The sequence below is a fragment of the Capricornis sumatraensis genome, chromosome 10 (genome assembly GCF_032405125.1).
Source record: "Capricornis sumatraensis isolate serow.1 chromosome 10, serow.2, whole genome shotgun sequence".
Taxonomy (NCBI): domain Eukaryota; kingdom Metazoa; phylum Chordata; class Mammalia; order Artiodactyla; family Bovidae; genus Capricornis; species Capricornis sumatraensis.
In genome coordinates, this window is record NC_091078.1 from 69,264,076 (window position 1) to 69,282,805 (window position 18,730).

Genomic DNA, 18,730 nt, shown 5'->3' on the forward strand with positions numbered 1-18,730 from the left:
TCTGAAGCAGACCAAATACAGAAACCGCCTCATAGACAACACAGTCTTGGAGCCTTAGAAGCAGTGTGCTAGTTTGCAAGAAGCAAATGTATTCAAGGGAAAACGTCCTAGCTATCTAAGCTGAACACATGCTGTTTATTTTATATAGTTTGCGCCTTTATCTCCACACACATGAAATACTTGTTTGATATAACAGTGTGGCTGAATCCAACACCTCCGACATTAGTACATCTTTCTTAAGCAAGCCCTTGTAGACTTAGAGCTTTCTTTCCCTAAAAAAAAAAATGTTTCAAGTATACTAGTGTAGTTTTGTTGTCATTTATACACCATCTCTTAGCACTTGGAAAATCAGTAAGTGCTGTAGCTTTACAGTTTTCAGGATGTAGGACGCTTTCAGCTGAACTGAGGTCACTCCTCAGATAGATTGTTCACAGTCAGAGTAGCTTGGGAAGAAATGTAAATGTCCCTAGTCGGGAGGAAATAGACATTTGCCAACAGTCAGTGACTTTGCATCAAATTGTCATGCTATTTTAAAAGTCAATAAAAGCAAACACAAATAAGATTTTACGTACAAAGTATAGCTGAGAAAATGAAGCTGTTCAAATAATCCTTGAGGAGGTTCCTAGTTCCATATATCTGAACAAAAGCAACATTATAAGAAATTCACAATTTGCCAGGTTTAATACAAAGTTTCAAAAAGATTATATACATTGAAGATGACTTCAGAGCATCACCCTGTCAAAGTAAAATATAAAATAAATACTTGGGCATGTCAAATATACACCAGCTACCAGATTGACCATCTTAGGAAGCCAAGACAAATGACTGTAAAGGTAAACAATAACAACTAAGGAATAGCTTGAAAATTAAATTAAAAGGTGTTACAATTCACTAATAATTAGGAGGGATAAGAGAAACCTCATGTCAGGTTACAGTGATGACTGCAAGGTATTATAAAGATACTACAGGTTTTAATAATAAGGAGGGATAAGAGAAACCTCATGTCAGGTTACAGTGATGACTGCAAGGTATTATAAAGATACTACAGGTTTACCCTCTGTTCCTATTTCTAAGGAGTTTCTTACGGAAATTTTATTTATTATTTATTTTTATTGTGCAGTCAAGATGGTGGAGTAGAAGGACGAGCGCTCATCTTCTCCTGCGAGAAATGTGAAATTACAACTCACTGTTGAACAACCATTGACAGGAGAATGTTGGATCCCACCAAAAAAGATATCCCACATCTAAGGGCAAAGGAGGAGCCCCAGCAAGATGGTAGGAGGGGCAAAATCACATTTAGAATCAAAAATCAAAAGCCACCAGAGACACTCGGACAGCTCAAACAAACCTTGTGCACACCAGGACCCAGAGACCCCACAGAGACTGAGCCAGAACTGTGTCTCAGTGTTTCTGGCAGAGGTATGGGTCAGCAGTGGTGGGCCACAGGGGCAGGGGCTCTGGGTGCAGCAGACCTGGGTATGGCATAAACCCTCTTAGAGGAAGCCACCATTAACCGCACCATACACCCACCAGAATTCACACAGAACTGGGGAAACAGATTGTTTAAGGGCACAAACAAAACCTTGTGTGCACCAGGAGGCAGGAGAAAGGAGCAGTGAGCCCAAAAGAGACTGACCCAGACTTGCCTATGAGTGTCCAGGAGTCTCTGGCAGAGACGTGGGTCAGTAATGGCCTGCTGCAGGGTTGGGGTCACTCAGTGCAGCAGTGCACCTGTGGGACCTCTGAAGGAGGTCCCATTATCTTCATTACAGCCACCACAGTTTGGCCTCAGGTCAAACAACAGGGAGGGAACATAACCCCATCCATCAACAGAAAACTGGATTAAAGATTTGCTGAGCACGGCCCTGCCCATCAGAACAAAACCCAATTTTCTCCTCAGTCAGTCTCTCCCATCAGGAAGCTTCAATAAGCTTCTTATCCTTATCCATCAGAGGGCCACAGAATGAAAACCACAATCACAGAAAAATAATCAAACTGATCACATGGACCACAGCATTGTCTAACTTATGAAACTATGAGCCATGCTGTGTAGGGCCACCCAATATGGAAGGGTCATGGTGGAGAGTTCTGACAAAATGTGGTCCACTGGAGAAGGGAATGGCAAACCATTTCAATATTTTTGCCTTGAGAAAATGTGAACAGTATGAAAAGGCAAAAAGATAGGACACTGAAAGATGAACTCCCCTGGTCGGTAGATGCCCAAATATGTTACTGGAGATCATTGTAGAAATAACTCCATGAAGAATGAAGAGACAGAGCCAAAGCAAAAACAACACCCAGTTGTGGATGTGACTCGTGATGGTAGTAAAGTCTGATGCTGTAAAGAACAATATTGCATAGGAACCTGGAAGGTTAGGTCCATGAATCAAGGCAAATTGGAAGTAATCAAACAGGAGATGGCAAGACTGAATGTCGACATTTTAGGAATCAGCAAACTAAAATGGACTGGAATGGGTGAATTTAGCTCAGATGACCATTATATATACTACTGTGGGCAGGAATCCCTTAGAATAAATGGAGTAGCCATCATAGTCAACAAGAGAGTCCAAAATGCAGTAGTTGGATGCAATCTCAAAAATCACAGAATGAACTCTGTTCATTTTCAAGGCAAACCATTCAATATCACAGTAATCCAAGTCTATGCCCCAATCAGTAATGCTGAAGAAGCTAAAGCTGAATGGTTCTTAGAAGACCTATAAGATCTTATAGAACTAACACCCCAAAAAAGATATCTCTTTCATTATAGGGGACTGGAATGCAAAAGTAGAAAGTCAAGAGATAGCTGGACTAACAGGCAAATTTGGCCTTGGAGTACAAAATAAAGCAGGTCAAAGGCTAACAGAGGTTTGCCAAGAGAAAGTGCCGGGGTCCAGCCCCGGTGGAACCAGGGTGATTCGAAGGAGAGTCGGAGTAGGTGAGGAAAAAACTTATTTATTTATTAATATAAGATTAAATTACGAAGAAATAGTGTAGTAGGAAAATTAAGTGGAGAAAGAAGGCTGAATAACTTAGTTTATGTGGGAAGTCAATAAAGTTCCAGACAAGGAGCTTGCACCATCTACCTTAGGCCACCGGCATCCTCTTGAATATTGGGGGGTGCTCCGCCTTGGGTTCCCCCTCACGTGGATCTTAAAAGCCGGGACAAGTAAGTGGACATGGTGAGCCTCCACGCCCCAGATGGGAATTCAGCCAGAAATTAGAGAGGAGACACAGGGGAAACCAGTCCAGCGACTGGCCCCGGCCTCTATTGTCTAGAAAGGCCTTTTATACCTTTTTGATTGTACATAGAGATCAATGGGTAATACAAAATTATGCAGTGTTAGCAGCCCAGACTCTTATCAAAACCAGGCTTTTCTCTCTGCATACCTAGTTGTATACACAAGTCTTAGGTGATTTACATCATCTTCCGGCCAAAGGGGCCAATTAACATTTTACAGCCTTTTTCTGATAAGGGTTTGTCAGAAGACTTATTTGTGTTGATCTTCCCAAAGTCTGGTGCCACTCTCAGAAAGCACTAAATAAAGTTACATTCTTACACAGCAAGGACACAAGAGGAGTGCAGTGATATATAACAAAGAGAAAAGTAATTAACTCAAAAGTCTAGTGTCGCTAACATCAAAACTATTATATATCTTTTTCCATATCCCGTTTACATTGATTAACATCCTCCCAGGTGCCTAAAAGATAAAGAATATGGAGGCCTAGCAGCAATCATTGAGTCAACAGTGAAAACCCATCACCAATATGATTTTTAGCTCTTTAGAAAAGGCTCTGTATCTTGAAGATGCTTTTAAGCTTTGTGCCTCTCGCACTTGGGGGGCTGTAAGCAATTCACAAGCTGTAAGAGGTCCGGGGAACCTGTTAGGCAAGCTAGAGAGCTATCAGAGGGGTTTAACTGAAACATCTCTTTCAAATGCAGAAGACTAAAGCCCTGATTTGACTTTTTCCAGAGAATATCAGAAGAGTGGAAAAGCAGGCAGATTCTTTTTTTTTTTTTTTTTGGGGGGGGGTGAATGCTCAGGAAATTCCAGGGGGAACCCCTGAAGTCTGATCACGTCCTTGCGTTTTGTCAGGCTTCCTTCCTCATGACCTTGTCATGGGCGGGATTCCTCACGCTGGCTCCCGGCAAGAAAGCACTGGTCATAGCAAACACCCCCTTCCAACCACACAAGAGAAGACTCTATACATGGACATCACCAGAAAGTCAATACTGAAATCAGATTGATTATATTCTTTGTAGCCAAAGATGGAGAGGCTGTATAGAGTCAGCAAAAACAAGACCGGGAGCTGACTATGGCTCAGATCATGAACTCCTTATTGCCAAATTCAGACTTAAATTGAAAACGTGAGGGAAAACCATTAGACCATTCTGTATGACCTAAATCAAATCCCTGATGATTATACAGTGGAAGTGACAAACAGATTCAAGAGATTAGATTTGATAGACAGTGCCTGAAGAACTATGGACAGAGGTTCGCGACATTGTACAGGAGACAGGGATCAGGAATATCCCCATGGAAAAGAAATGCAAAAAGGCAAAATGGTTATCTGAGGAGGCCTTACAAATAGCTGTGGAAGGCGGAGTTCCAAAGAATAGCAAGGAGAGATAAGAAAGCCTTCCTCGGTGATCAATGCAAAGAAATAGAGGAAAACAACAGAATGGGAGAGACTAGAGATCTCTTCAAGAAAATTAGACATACCAAGGGAAAATTTCATGCAAAGATGGGCACAATAAAGGACAGTAATGGTATGGACCTAACAGAAGCAGAAGATATTAAGAAAAGGTGGCAAGAATACACAGAAGAACTGTACAAAAAAGATTTTCATGACCCAGATAACCACAATGGGGTGATCACTCACCTAGAGCCAGATATCCTGGAGTGTGAAGTGAAATGGGCCTTAGGAAACATCATTACGAATAAAGCTAGTGGAGGTGATGGAATTCCAGCTGAGCTATTTCAAATCCTAAAAGATGATGCTGTGAAAGCACTGCACTCAATATGCCAGCAAATTTGGAAAACTCAGCAGTGGCCACAGGACTGGAAAAGGTCATTTTCATTCCCTTCCTAAAGAAAGGCAATGCTAAAGAATGCTCAAACTACCGCACAATTGCACTCACCTCACACGCTACCAAACTAATGCTCAAAATTCTCTGAGGTAGGCTTCAACAGTACATGAACCATGAACTTCCAGATGCTCAAGCTGGATTTAGAAAAGGCAGAGGAACTAGAGATCAAATTGCCAACATCCGTCGGATTATCAAAAAAGAGAGTTCCAGAAAAACATCTACTACTGCTTCACTGACTACGTCAAACCTTTGACTGTATGGATCACAACAAACTATAGAAACTTCTTAAAAAGATGGGAATACCAGACCACCTTAGCTGCCTCTTGAGAAATCTGTATGTAGGTCAAGAAGCAACAGATAGAGCAGGACATGCAACAACAGACTGGTTCCAAAGTGGGAAAGGAGTAGGTCAAGGCTGTATATTGTCACCCTGCTTATTAACTTATATGCCGGGTACATCATGTGAAATGCAGGGCTGAATGAAGCACAAGCTGGAATCCAGATTGCCGGGAGAAATATCAGTAACCTCAGATATGCTGATAACACCACCCTTATGGCAGAAAGAGAAGACCTAAATAGCCTGTTGATGAAAGTCAAAGAGGAAAGTGAAAAAGTTGGCTTAAAACTCAACATTCAGAAAATTAAGATCATGGCGTCTGGTCCCATCACTTCATGGCAAATAGATGGGGATATAATGGAAACAGTGACAGACTTTATATTTTTGGATTCCAAAATCACTGCAGATGGTGACTGCAGCCATGAAAGCAAAAGACACTTGCTCCTTGGAAGGAAAGTTTATGACCAACCTAGACAGCATATTAAAAAGCAAAGACATTACTTTGCCAACAAAGGTCCATCTAGTCAAAGCTATAGTTTTTCCAGTAACCATGTGAGAGTTGGACTATAAAGAAAGCTGAGCACCAAAGAATTGATGCTTTTGAACTGTGGTGTTGGAGAAGACACTTGAGAGTCCCTTGGACAGCAAGGAGATCTAACCAGTCTATCCTAAAGGAAGTAAGTCCTGAATATTCATTGGAAGGACTGATGCTGAAGCTGAAACTCCAATATTTTGGCCACCTGATGCGAAGAAATACTCACCGGAAAAGACCCTGATGCTCCAAAAGATTGAAGGCAGGAGGAGAAGGGGACAACTGAGAATGAGATGATTGGATGGCATCCTGACTTGATGGATATGAGTTTGATTAAGCTCCAGGAGTTGGTGATAGACAGGGAAGCCTGGCATGCTGTAGTCCATGGGGTCGCAAAGAATTGGACACAACTGAGCGACTGAACTGAACAAGAGAACCAACTTTGTGTCTAATGACACAACGTATGTGTTATTCTAATAAAGACATTCTCTCTATTACCAGTACATTTAAAACCAAATTCAATTTACGTTGATTGCATGTACATATCTGTGTGCATGTTAACAAAACTTAATAAAAAAATAAAATTACCAAGCAGCTCTTTAAAATCACGAATGTGGGATTTTCAGATGCTCCTCTTCTGAGTTCAAAATCTTAGAACATACTCTACTGGAGAATCGATGCTTTTTTTTTTTTTTTTTTAATGTAAATGGCTTGACATGTAGAGTAAGTTACCACCCTGGGCATGACATTGCACCTTTCTTACTGTCAGTTCCCTTAGATAAATAAATATAATGCCATTCACACCTCAGATTAAATGAACTGATAATTGGATGAAAATGTCTATAAGAAGAAAAGGAGTGTAGAAATGCTTATTATTCTGGGTACTTAAGGAAATGGAAAGGATGATACTGGTCAAATATGAACCGAGGTAACAAAGTAACACTACGAGATAGCTAGATGGAACAGACTTTATTTGTGCGCACTTCAGTAAATTGTCCTATTCTCAGAGCTTTACTTCTCCTCTGTAAAATAGGAGTATCAATGGTACCTCCTTTCATAACCACCTGATTTAACCACAATATCAAATGAGATACTGCAGATCACTCACCACAGTTGCTGGCCCCTAGTATATGATTAAGATGATCTCACTACTTACTAGGATTACTCCTACAATCATTTCCATGGCAAGTCATTCTCATGGATTCAGTTATATATGAAGAACTCTATTCAAGTGTCAATCAATCTGGAACAATTTGTTAATGCTATTTGCCAATGTCATAGAGCAGCTTGATGAATTTTTAGGGTTTTATTTATATTTATTCATATTTTCCCATGAAATAAAGAGTCTCAAGTTCCAACGAGGTTAAAAAATTTCCCTTCTAAATTTTTTTTCTTTTTGCCTCCAAACTCTTTGCATTGGAAAACTATGCCATTTTGAATCTCTCTATCCAAATCAAAGAGCCATAAACATACACATCTGATGCATGACTCACCCATCTGAGAAACCAACACCATATACGCCCTCTGCTAACTAAAGATGCAGGTCTACAGAATGCATATGTACAAAAAACTAATTTACTTCCTGTGCTCCCTGTAGTCCCATCTTGTTTTCATGCAGCTGATCCAACTTTCAATTCACAAAAGCAAAACCTCCTTAGAACCAAAATAAATACTAATCTTAAATTCAATGTACCCTGACAGCAAATAAGTTTGCTGTGCTTACTTCAGCATGAATAAAAAGCCCGCGAGGGGACTCCTACATAACAGTATATTTACAAGTTCCATTACCCACTGCAGAGATTGATATAATAAACCTATAATAAAAAGCCTCATGTTATAGATTTCTCTAATGTTTCTTATCAAACAACCTATATTATCTTGGCTTGTCTATTCAATTTAAAATAGGTTTTCAATAAGTGCCTCAAAGCTGGAGGTCATTTTCACTTTGTTTTCTGACATGCAGGAATGTTTACAGACACTTTCTGCCCCCAGAATTGGAAAAATACGCTTGTCTGGTCAAGTACCTCATGCCATTAACCTATATATTTATTTTCAGCCTTGAATCATTTTCCAAACTATAACCATTGGTTGTCCCATTATATAATTTATTTTCTTTGCCAACGAAGAGTAAGTGAACAGGTCCAGAGCACCACTATAATCTTATTTTGTCACATGTATACTAGATTTTTCAAAGAGCTTCTTCATTTGAATTTTCAAGTATCTGATGAGCTCTTCATGAGCCATTCTCCTGAATGGTGACACCAGCCACTTATATGAAACTGGCAGTCTTTCTGTCCCAGAAAAAGGAAGATAGATGGGAATATATGAGTAGAATACTTGAATTCCTAACCACATTTCCATCTAAACATTCACAGAGAGTCCCAGTTACTACTATCTATTCACACTGAAAAAAGATTTTGCTATCCTAAGCTATCAATGCATACAAATCTAAGCACTCATTAGTTAGACCAACCCTTTGAGACTTGTTCAATTTATTGTCCCATTAAAATTGTCAAAATGTATTCATTCACCAGTTCATCCAGAAAATACTAACATAGCCCACATTATATTCCAGGCACAGACCTAGTGTTTGGGATTCAAATGGAGAACAACCAGCGAAAGCTGCTCTCTTCATGCAATTTACAGCACATCAGAGAAGCTAGACATTAATCAGTCATAATAGCAAGCCCTCCATTATAACTATGAAACATGCTATGAGGGCAGAACCACACAGGGATCTGATGATGCGTCCGGGCAACTTAACCTGGGAAGAGATCAAATTTCTTTTTCCATGGGCAGAAGTAGGACTATCCTCAGTTTTACTTTTTATCTAATTGAATTTCTCTTCAATTTTCTGGACTTTGAGTACATTTTTCTGTCTTGAGATCTGATGGATATTCTTAACTACTATTATCCAGGTAAATAAGACTGTATCTTCCCTTTCTTATAACAAATTATAAATAATCTATTATAATCGCTTTTAAAATTCCATAGGATCCTTGGTTCTACTCTTCAACATTCTTGCCTGATAATTCGGATAACTTTTGCCGCAATCCTGACATCTCCATGACAAACAAAACAAAACGAAACAAAACAACACTTTCTTCTTCTCCATTCCAGAAAGCCCGTAGTCCATTCTACTTTTCATGTATGACAAATCATGAGAAAGTAAATCCTAATCTGAGGTAGAACATGTCTTCAGTTTTCAGCATTTGTCCAAGTTCTGGGACTACTGCAAATAAGCTAGCCTCCTCTTCTGTATCATGGTTCTTCAAATTTTGAAAGTTTATAACTCAGGAAGGATTATCCCAAAGGCAGAGTCAAAAGAAACTTGGTAACATTGCAGAGATTTGCAAATTCATTTCATTAGCATCCTTTAGCAAAGAGGTGGAGAAGGAAATGGCACCCCACTCCGGTACACTTGCCTGGAAAATCCCATGGACTGAGGAGCCTACCTACAGTCCATGGGGTCGCCAAGAGTTGGACATGACTGAGCGACTTCACTTTCACTTTTCACTTTCATGCACTGGAGAAGGAAACGGCAACCCACTCCAGTGTTCTTGCCTGGAGAATCCCAGGGACAGAGGAGCCTGGTGGGCTGCCGTCTAAGAGATCACACAGAGTCAGACACGACTGAAGCGACTTAGCACCAGCAGCAGCAAAGAGGTACGAGGCTACTGTACATGTCCAAAAATTCAAGTTCCATCATTTCAAATTGCTCTGGTAATGTGTAACCCTTTGTTTCAGCTCTTTAGACTCCTTTACGGAGAAGCTAGGTATCTTAATACGGTGCTGTATTTTTCAAGGTGAACTGCCCTGCATGTCAGAATACAGGGGAGCAGGAATCAGAACCAGAAGGGAGACCACTGTGTGAATATGAGATAAAGCTGCAGTGCATTAAACCAAAATCAAGGCCCTTAATTCAACTTTTATGAGAACAGTAGAGAAACTTTCACTATCAATCTCATTCTGAGAAAGGTGAAGGGCATATAGAACCAAAGAGACAGATTGTCATTAAAAATGTTAAAAATAGAAAGCCTGGTGCGCAAACTTGGTGATGCAACAGTGTGCACACATTCTTTAACAGGCAGGATTTCTCTCTGCAGTTACAGCTATGAACTTCTCGAGTCTGACATCCCTGAACTCTCTTCAGAGTTAATGGTTCAAAAGGCAATGGAAGCATCTCATTAAAATTCTGTCTCACACTGGAGGGCAGAAAACTAAAACAAAGGTTCTCTCAGTTCCTTCAAACCTCAGGATTTGTATCGTTTAAGGGCTGTGGCTGTTTTTAGAGAGAGAGCGAGCCACCTTGAGTGGCTTTGTGCTTTGGGTAGACTATAAATTTCATCAAAACTAATTATCTAGGGAAATTTTAAAAAAGCCATCTGCATTTTAGGGTGAGATACTAGGAACCTGAGTCACAAAAATCCTCTCATTTCTAAAATGTAGGCTGCATGTAAAATCCAACAGGTTAAATTCATCCCTGGCATTAACTGGGGTATGATATCCAGCACCATGGAGTCAACAATAAGAAGAAGCAAAGAAGTTATGACCAGACCTTCCAGAAAGGACTGTTGGATTCTTATTTACTTTTACAAACCTAAATCCAGGTCTTCCACATGCACTTACTGGGGTTAGGGAGGATGGGGAGATGAGGAGGTGACAAATGAGGCAGCCTGTAAGAAAACCACCAAATTCTTTCCAAATATTCCTTTTCTTCCCCCCAAACCCATTCTTCAAATACATACTGCAAGAAAAGGCTGAATGCTTGTCATGACTAAGCTCTGAGAAAGGATAACACCATTTTTGCCCATTCTCAGAATTAATGTCCTCAGGCTGGTCTCATGGATTCTTTTGGAAAAAGGAGATATAAGTCATTAAAAAAAAAAAAAAAAAAGGATAAAGGTGGGGTTGAAAAAAGAATAATGATTTACTAATTCTAAAGCATATACTTCTTTTAAATTCAGAATTTCAAACTTGATGCAAGCACCAAATAAGACACAAATGGAAGGGTCCCTAGCAATCCATTTATACACATTTTATAAAAACTTATGGAAATTATTGTAAGATTAGGTACAAGAAAAGAACTATATTCAAGCTATTTCTGAAATTAGAATTTAAGTTTCCATAATTCTAAACAGAAGTAATAAGTCCAGTTCCCTATGCACCACAGACATATTAATCCATGATAACTGATTGTAAATACAATACGAGACTAGTAGTGCCTTATCTATGCTGGGCGATCAAAATAGGAGACCAAGAACTCACAAGCAAAACACATTCTGCCCTTGTATACACTCTTTTATATTCCTACAAACAGAACATTTTACGCTTTTCATCAACAAATTCAACTTTGGGATTTAAAATATACTGATGGAAAAAGACATTTGCAGGACATGACAACAGTGTGAAAATGGCCATCTCCCTCCAATTCATGTCCTCTTAAAATAAGTACTGTGCTTCATGATATTTTCCATTGAGCATTAATACATGTGCCATAAAGCACACACTTATATCTCAAATTTTACGTTATTCTAAATCTTCACGACCAAGATAATCACGATGGTGTAATCACTCACCTAGAGCAAGACATCCTGGAATGTGAAGTCAACTGGGCTTTAGAATGCATTGCTACGAACAAAGCTAGTGGGGGTGATGGAATTCCAATTGAGCTGTTTCAAATCCTGAAAGATGATGCTGTGAAACTGCTGCACTCAATATGCCAGCAAATTTGGAAAACTCAGCAGTGGCCACAGGACTGGAAAAGGTCAGTTTTCATTCCAATCCCAAAGAAAGGCAATGACAAAGAATGCTCAAGCTACCACACAATTGCACTCATCTCACACACTAGTAAAGTAATGCTCAAAATTCTCCAAGCCAGGCTTCAGCAGTGCATGAACCGTGAACTTCCAGATGTTCAAGCTGATTTTAGAAAAGGCAGAAGAACCAGAGATCAAATTGCCAACATCTGCTGGATCATCGAAAAGCAAGAGTTCCAGAAAAACATCTATTTCTGCTTTATTGACTATGCCAAAGCCTTTGACTGTGTGGATCACAATAAACTCTGGAAAATTCTGAAAGAGATGGGAATACCAGACCACCTGACCTGCCTATTGAGAAATCTATATGCAGGTCAGGAAGCAAGAGTTAGAACTGGACATGGAAAACAGACTGGTTCCAAATAGGAAAAGGAGTACATCAAGTCTGTATATTGTCACCCTGCTTATTTAACTTCTATGCAGAGTACATCATGAGAAACGCTGGGCTGGAAGAAGCACAGGCTGGAATCAAGATTGCCGGGAGAAATATTAGTCACCTCAGATATGCAGATGACACCACCCTTATGGCAGAAAGTGAAGAGGAACTAAAAAGCCTCTTGATGAAAGTGAAAGAGGAGAGTGAACAAGTTGGCTTAAAGCTCAACATTCAGAAAACTGAGATCATGGCATCTGGTCCCATCACTTCATGGGAAATAGATGGGGAAACAGTGGCTGACTTTATTATTCTTGGCTCCAAAATCACTGCAGATGGTGACTGCAGCCATGAAATTAAAAGATGCTTACTCCTTGGAAGGAAAGTTATGACCAACCTAGGTAGCATATTGAAAAGCAGAGACATTACTTTGCTAACAGAGGTCCATCAAGTCAAGGCTTTGGTTTTTCCAGTGGTTATGTATGGATGTGAGAGTTGGACTGTGAAGAAAGCTGAGTGCCGAAGAATTGATGCTTTTTTTTTTTTTTTTTAATTGGGTGGCGTGCGGCATTTGGGGGTCGGCAGGCAGCGCCCCACCACCTTATACTCTCGAAGCGTTCCTGAGGCCTTCATGGCGCTCTACCCACGACTGTCGCCACCCTCGAAAAAAAAGGAATTGATGCTTTTGAACTGTGATGTTGGAGAAGACTCTTGAGAGTCCCTTGGATTGCAGGGAGATCCAATCAGTCTATTCTATAGGAGATCAGTCCTGGGTGTTCATTGGAAGGAATGATGCTAAAGCTGAAACTCCAGTACTTTGGCCACCTCATGCAAAGAGGTGACTCATTGGAAAAGACTCTGATGCTGGGAGGGATTGGGGGCAGAAGGAGAAGGGGACGACAGAGGATAAGATGGCTGGATGCCATCACCGACTAGATGGACATGAGTTTGGGTGAACTCCGGAAGTTGCTGATGGACAGGGAGGCCTGGGGTGCTGCAATTTATGGGGTCACAAAAAGTCCAACACGTATGAGCGACTGAATTGAAGTGAACTGAACTGAACTGAACATTATGGTTACAAACAATGTAACTTTGAAAGTAGCACAATAATTTAAAGTCTTAAGACACCTTTTATGTTCTCTGTATACTTTGAAGAGACCTCCAACTTTAAGGGGGGTTTCTTAGGCTATGTTCTCAATAACCAACAAAGTGGTTGGCTATGGCAACAAGATGATGGTCAAAATGATGAGTTGTTGTTTTTTTTTTAAGATGACGAATTCATTTTTTCAATGGTCTTTCCAGATCTCTCTTGAATTCTAGTAGCTCAGCTTTGGTGCAGAGGGAGTAGATAAAGTTCATCCCCTGAACAGAAACTCAGCAATTAATTGCATTCAGGAAGGAATGCAAGGCCTTAGGGAAATTAACAAACTTACTTCGGCTTATCAGGTTAGTTTTAACTACCAAGGACAATAAAACAAAAGCAAATAAAGGAACAACAAAAGAACGGCAGAGACAAAAGCGAAACAATCTCTGCTTTTCTCTGATTATCTACATTCTTAACCTTACTGTTTTGCAACTGCTAGTTGCCCCTTGATAGCCACTCATAACTCAATCAAAACCAAATCCTGGGTCTGGCACAGAGGAACTGGTCCCTTGGTCTTTAAGGCAGAGAAAATTACAAACAAAAGTTCATTTATCTAGTGCCCATTACATGCATGTGCATCAATTTAAACTAGTAACTGATGGGAAACAAGGAAATTAACAGGCAAGAAGACTATTCTTGTTATTCAAAACCTAAAATAGCTGAAAGTTATGCAAGAAATTTGGTTTAGATTAATGGAGGTTGGAGCCAGGGGTTTTGGAGAGAAAACCGAAAGAAGAATACTTTAGGTTTAATCACTTGACCTACAAAAATAGAAGGAGCAAAATTCAGTGGACTTAAAGTCAGGAAAGTTGCATTATATTCTCTGGTTTATCAGCGACTATCCTTTTGATAACAGATAAGACACTTATTTCTCTTTTCTGAGCCTCAATTGCCTCATTGGACAATTCTCCTAAGATGTTCCTATGAGTTCAAGATATAAATATGGAAAACAGCTCAATCTACAGGTTGACTTAGTTGATACTGCCAAAGGAGCAATTTTTAAAGAAGCTAATTTAGCAGTAAAAAAAAAAAGGCATTTTAAAACATACGCATTGAGTATTAAAAAAGTGAGTTCAATTACAATTTAATAATACAAATAAAAAATATGACCTTTTGTAGAATAAATCACAATTTTCTTTTAACAGCATTCACATATATTTTTCTCATGTGAATTTTAAACTTTCTCTTTGAAACTGCATGGAAAACTGATGTATAAGCTGCAGAAGAAAATGAACTTCATTAATTTACAGTCACAATTCATTTTTTGACCAAAAACAGTGTCACCCAGCAGGAACACTAACGTTTACCCTGACTTTGCTCCGATGTATTTCTAAAAATAGAGAGGTAGCTGTTGCCAAAGTGAAATCTGATTTCAAAGGACAAGGATTTACCAGCAGTTTTAAATATTCAAAGAAATAAAACACGCCAGAAAGAAATTTTAAAAACAGAAAATTCATAATAAGTGTTTTAAGTAATATCAGAAGTGTGATAATAAAGTGTATCATTTGGGAAGCATGGGGCTTCCCTTATAGCTCAGCTGGTAAAGAATCTGCCTGCAATGCAGGAGACCCCAGTTCGATTCCTGGGTTGAGAAGATCTGCTGGAGCAGAGATAGGCTACTCACTCCAGTATTCTTTGAGCTTCCCCTGTGGCTCAGCTAGTAAAGAATCCATCTGCAATTCAAGAGACTGGGGTTTGATCCCTGGGTTGGGAAATCCCTTGAAGAAGGGATCCAGTATTCTGGCCTGGAGAATTCCATGGACTGTATAGTCCATGGGGTCGCAAAGCGCCAGACACGACTGAACGACTTGCACTTCACTTCACTTCTTTGGACGGAGAATACATTCACACAGGAGAGATCGAGTCTTCCCTATTAACGATGACTTTCCTTACTAAGGCATGGATTCTACTGGGACCTGTATTCTTACTTCCTCCCTTCCATGGTTGATCTAGTCTCTCTCTTCCTTGAGCCCCTTTGCTAAGTCCCTTGGGTCTAGAAATAATAGAATACCATGTGGGAAATCTCTTTACTCCATCTCACATCCCACCAGTAACTGCAGGCTGGGTTGGATTTGGGTTGGATGCAGTGCTTCACTGTAGCTACCTTATAGTCAGTGTTCACTTTCTGTCCAACACTTACTGTATTTCAGGGGGAGTGCATGTGTTCAGATTAGCAGATTCATGAGGGAAATGTGTGGTTTTTTAGAACACATTGCCAGTAACTGGTGTGGATGAAGCAAGTCGCCTGCTGTATCAGTAAACAAAAGATGTTGCAGCCACCTAGCTATCAGCCACAACAGCTGATCATCCAACTGTGTGCCCTGAGGGGACTCAGAGTGGAGAAAAACAGGATTCAGCTCTAAATAGCTGAGGTTGCATATCAAAGGAATGACCTTAAGTCAAGCTCAGACTCTTGCTTCTTCCCATACACAGAAAAGAGATAAATTAATTAATTTGAGATATCTGATTTTTCCTTAACAGTAATCTTCGATGTCTGACTACCTGATTTTTGTTGCCTGTCTCTGTGTGCTAAGTTGTTTTAACCTTGTCTGACTCTTTGCAACCCTATGGACTGTAGCCCGCCAGGCTCCTCGTCCATGGGATTCTCCAGGCAAGAATACTGGAGTGGGTTGCCATGCCCTCCTCCAGGGGATCTTCCTGACCCATGGATTAAACCCCTGTCTCTTACATTTCCTGCATTGGCAAGAGGGTTCTTTACTACTTGTGCCACTTGGGAAAATGGCTATATATCCTGGCTTTTCCCTTGTCTCTTTGGAACAGTCCCTCGGAGCTATCTGAGACCCTGTCTCCTGGACTGAAGTCCTCAGTCTATCTGCCGAATAAAACAATTCTCACCTTTTAGGTTGTGCATTTTTTCAGTTGACAGGAGTATGGGTGCTTATTCAGTATGTGTTTTGTGAGTGAATGTGTGATATGGTGAAGATTTTTCCCTTTGGAGATTCTGACAACACTGTTCAATCAAGACGAAGAGACACGTTTTCATTCAACCTAATATCCAGAGTTATGCTAAGAGGACATCATTCTTAGCAGAGTGAAAAGGGTTTTTCTATCCAAATCTAATAGTACTGAATAGCAACCTTCATAAGTGGCTCTGGAGAGGAAATCATATTTTAGAGAAAAGGAGGGAGTAAAGGTATTAAAAAGATGCACGGATTAAAGCTACAAAGTGGTCACAGAGAGAACAAAAGAATGAGAGTGTTAAAAGCAAAATTTTCCCCACTATACCCTCATAGTAAGAGAGGAGGCTCTAAGAGGTGAGAAAAAAGAGGGGAGGGTGGTTAAAGGATGAGGCCGGTAAATAGACTGCTGCTAAGTCACTTCAGTCATCTCCGACTCTGTGTGACTCCCTAGACGGCAGCCCACCAGGCTCCCCCGTCCCTGGGATTCTCCAGGCAAGAACACTGGGGTGGGTTGCCATTTTCTTCTCCAGCGCATGAAAGTGAAAAGTGAAAGTGAAGTCGCTCAGTGGTGTCCGACCCTCAGCGACCCCATGGACTGCAGCCTACCAGGCTTCTCCATCCATGGGATTTTCCAGGCAAGAGTACTGGAGTGGGGTGCCATTTCCTTCTCCGGGACTTAGCCTTGAATCCTCATCCTGCCAGGTTAGAAAACAAGACAAAGGAAAAGACTGGAAGGGTCCAGCAACAGGGTTGCAGATGAGTTAGTTGTTCTATAAGATCCCTCCAGCCTACAAAAGACCAAGTCTTTATATTCTAATTTGTAAGAGATAGCTTATCTTCCAAACTGAAATGATGAAGAAGCCGGTAAAGTTTCTTAAACTGCTGTAGGCTATTTGAAAGTACACTTTAGGATTCAGGCATTAAAATAAAATAAATGACATTAAAATTGCATATAGATGGTGGTTGCAAAGGCAACGTGGTATTTTGCAGAAAAAAATAATCTGTAACGCATTTGTTTTGCAGTTGTTATATATATACTCAATGATGACTGGGAAGGGTTTGTATTTTAAAATGGGTATACGGCAGAACACAGTAATTTGCTTAAATGTCAACTGCAAATTACAGTTTTCTTAAAATCTAGAAAGAAACATGCATCTAATTGTAAACTTATTGCTTTGGCAATGAAGTGACTTTCCTAAAGGGACCATTAAAGACATTTAATATTAATAACTGTCAAGTAACAAAGATTATAAAACAGGAAATGGAATTAATATCACTTTTTCAGTAAGCAGAAAGTTGGTACCTGTATAGCAATTTAGAAATTAGAAAGTTCTTTTCCCTATCCTGGCTTAGTTTACATCTTTTTGTGAGGATATGTGTTCCCTTTCACAGATAAGTAAAAGCAGGTCTCATAGAGGTGAAATGACTTGCGAGGGTTTAAGTGCTTCCCTGGTGGCTCAGCAGTAAAGAATCTGACTGTAATGCAGGAGATGCAGGTTTGATTCCTGGGTCAGGAAGATCCCCTGGAGAAGGAAATGGCAACCTACTCCAGTATCCTTACCTGGGAAACTCCATGGACAAAGGAGCCTGGCAGGCTACAGTCCATGGGGTCACAAGGGTTGGATACAACTTAGTGACTAAACCACCACCACATTTGTATAAGTTTATTCATATAATGAAAATCTGAGCTGTGAAACCAGGTCTCTGGACCATAAATGTTATCATCTTTCTATTGCATGAGTCAGACACCCATGCTAATTATCAAAGCAGGGAAAAAAACAACAACAAACATGTGTCTCTGAATGAATAACTGTAGCCACAGAAACTGGACAGCGATTTTGAGATAAGGTATAAATTACACATGCTTTTAAACACATTATGATAAAAGGTATGCTCCTTTCCTGGTATGAGTTCTGAAGACAGGGCATCAGGATAACTGCGATATGTATGCCAAGTTCAATCTTAGTGTTATGGGCTGACTTATGTTTCTCCCAAATTCATAGGATTGAAGCTTTTGTTATTCAGTGACTAAGTCATGTCTGACTCTTTTCAACCCGATGGACTATAAGGCACACCAGCTTCCCCATCCTTCATCATCTCCTAGAGCTTGCTCTAATTCATGTCCAGTGAGTCACTGATGCTAATTCTCCAGACAAGAATACTGGAGTGGGTAGCCACTCCCTTCACCAGGGGATCTTTGCAATTTAGGGATAAACTTAGGGATAAACCCAGGTCTACAGCACTGCAGATTCCTTACCATCTGAGCCACCAGGGAAGCCCAAGATTGAAGCTATAACCCCCATAACCACAGATTGTTACTGACTTTGTGACAGGGCCTTTAAAGAGGTGATTAAATTAAAATGAGGCCCTAATCCAATTGTCTGATATCCTTAAAATGAGAGTACCTTTGCTCATACACAGAGAAAATATAGTGAGAAGGCAGCTTTTTGAAAGTCAAGGAGAGAGGCTTCAGGTGAAACCAAATGAGCCTAACCTTGATCTTGAACTTTCAGTC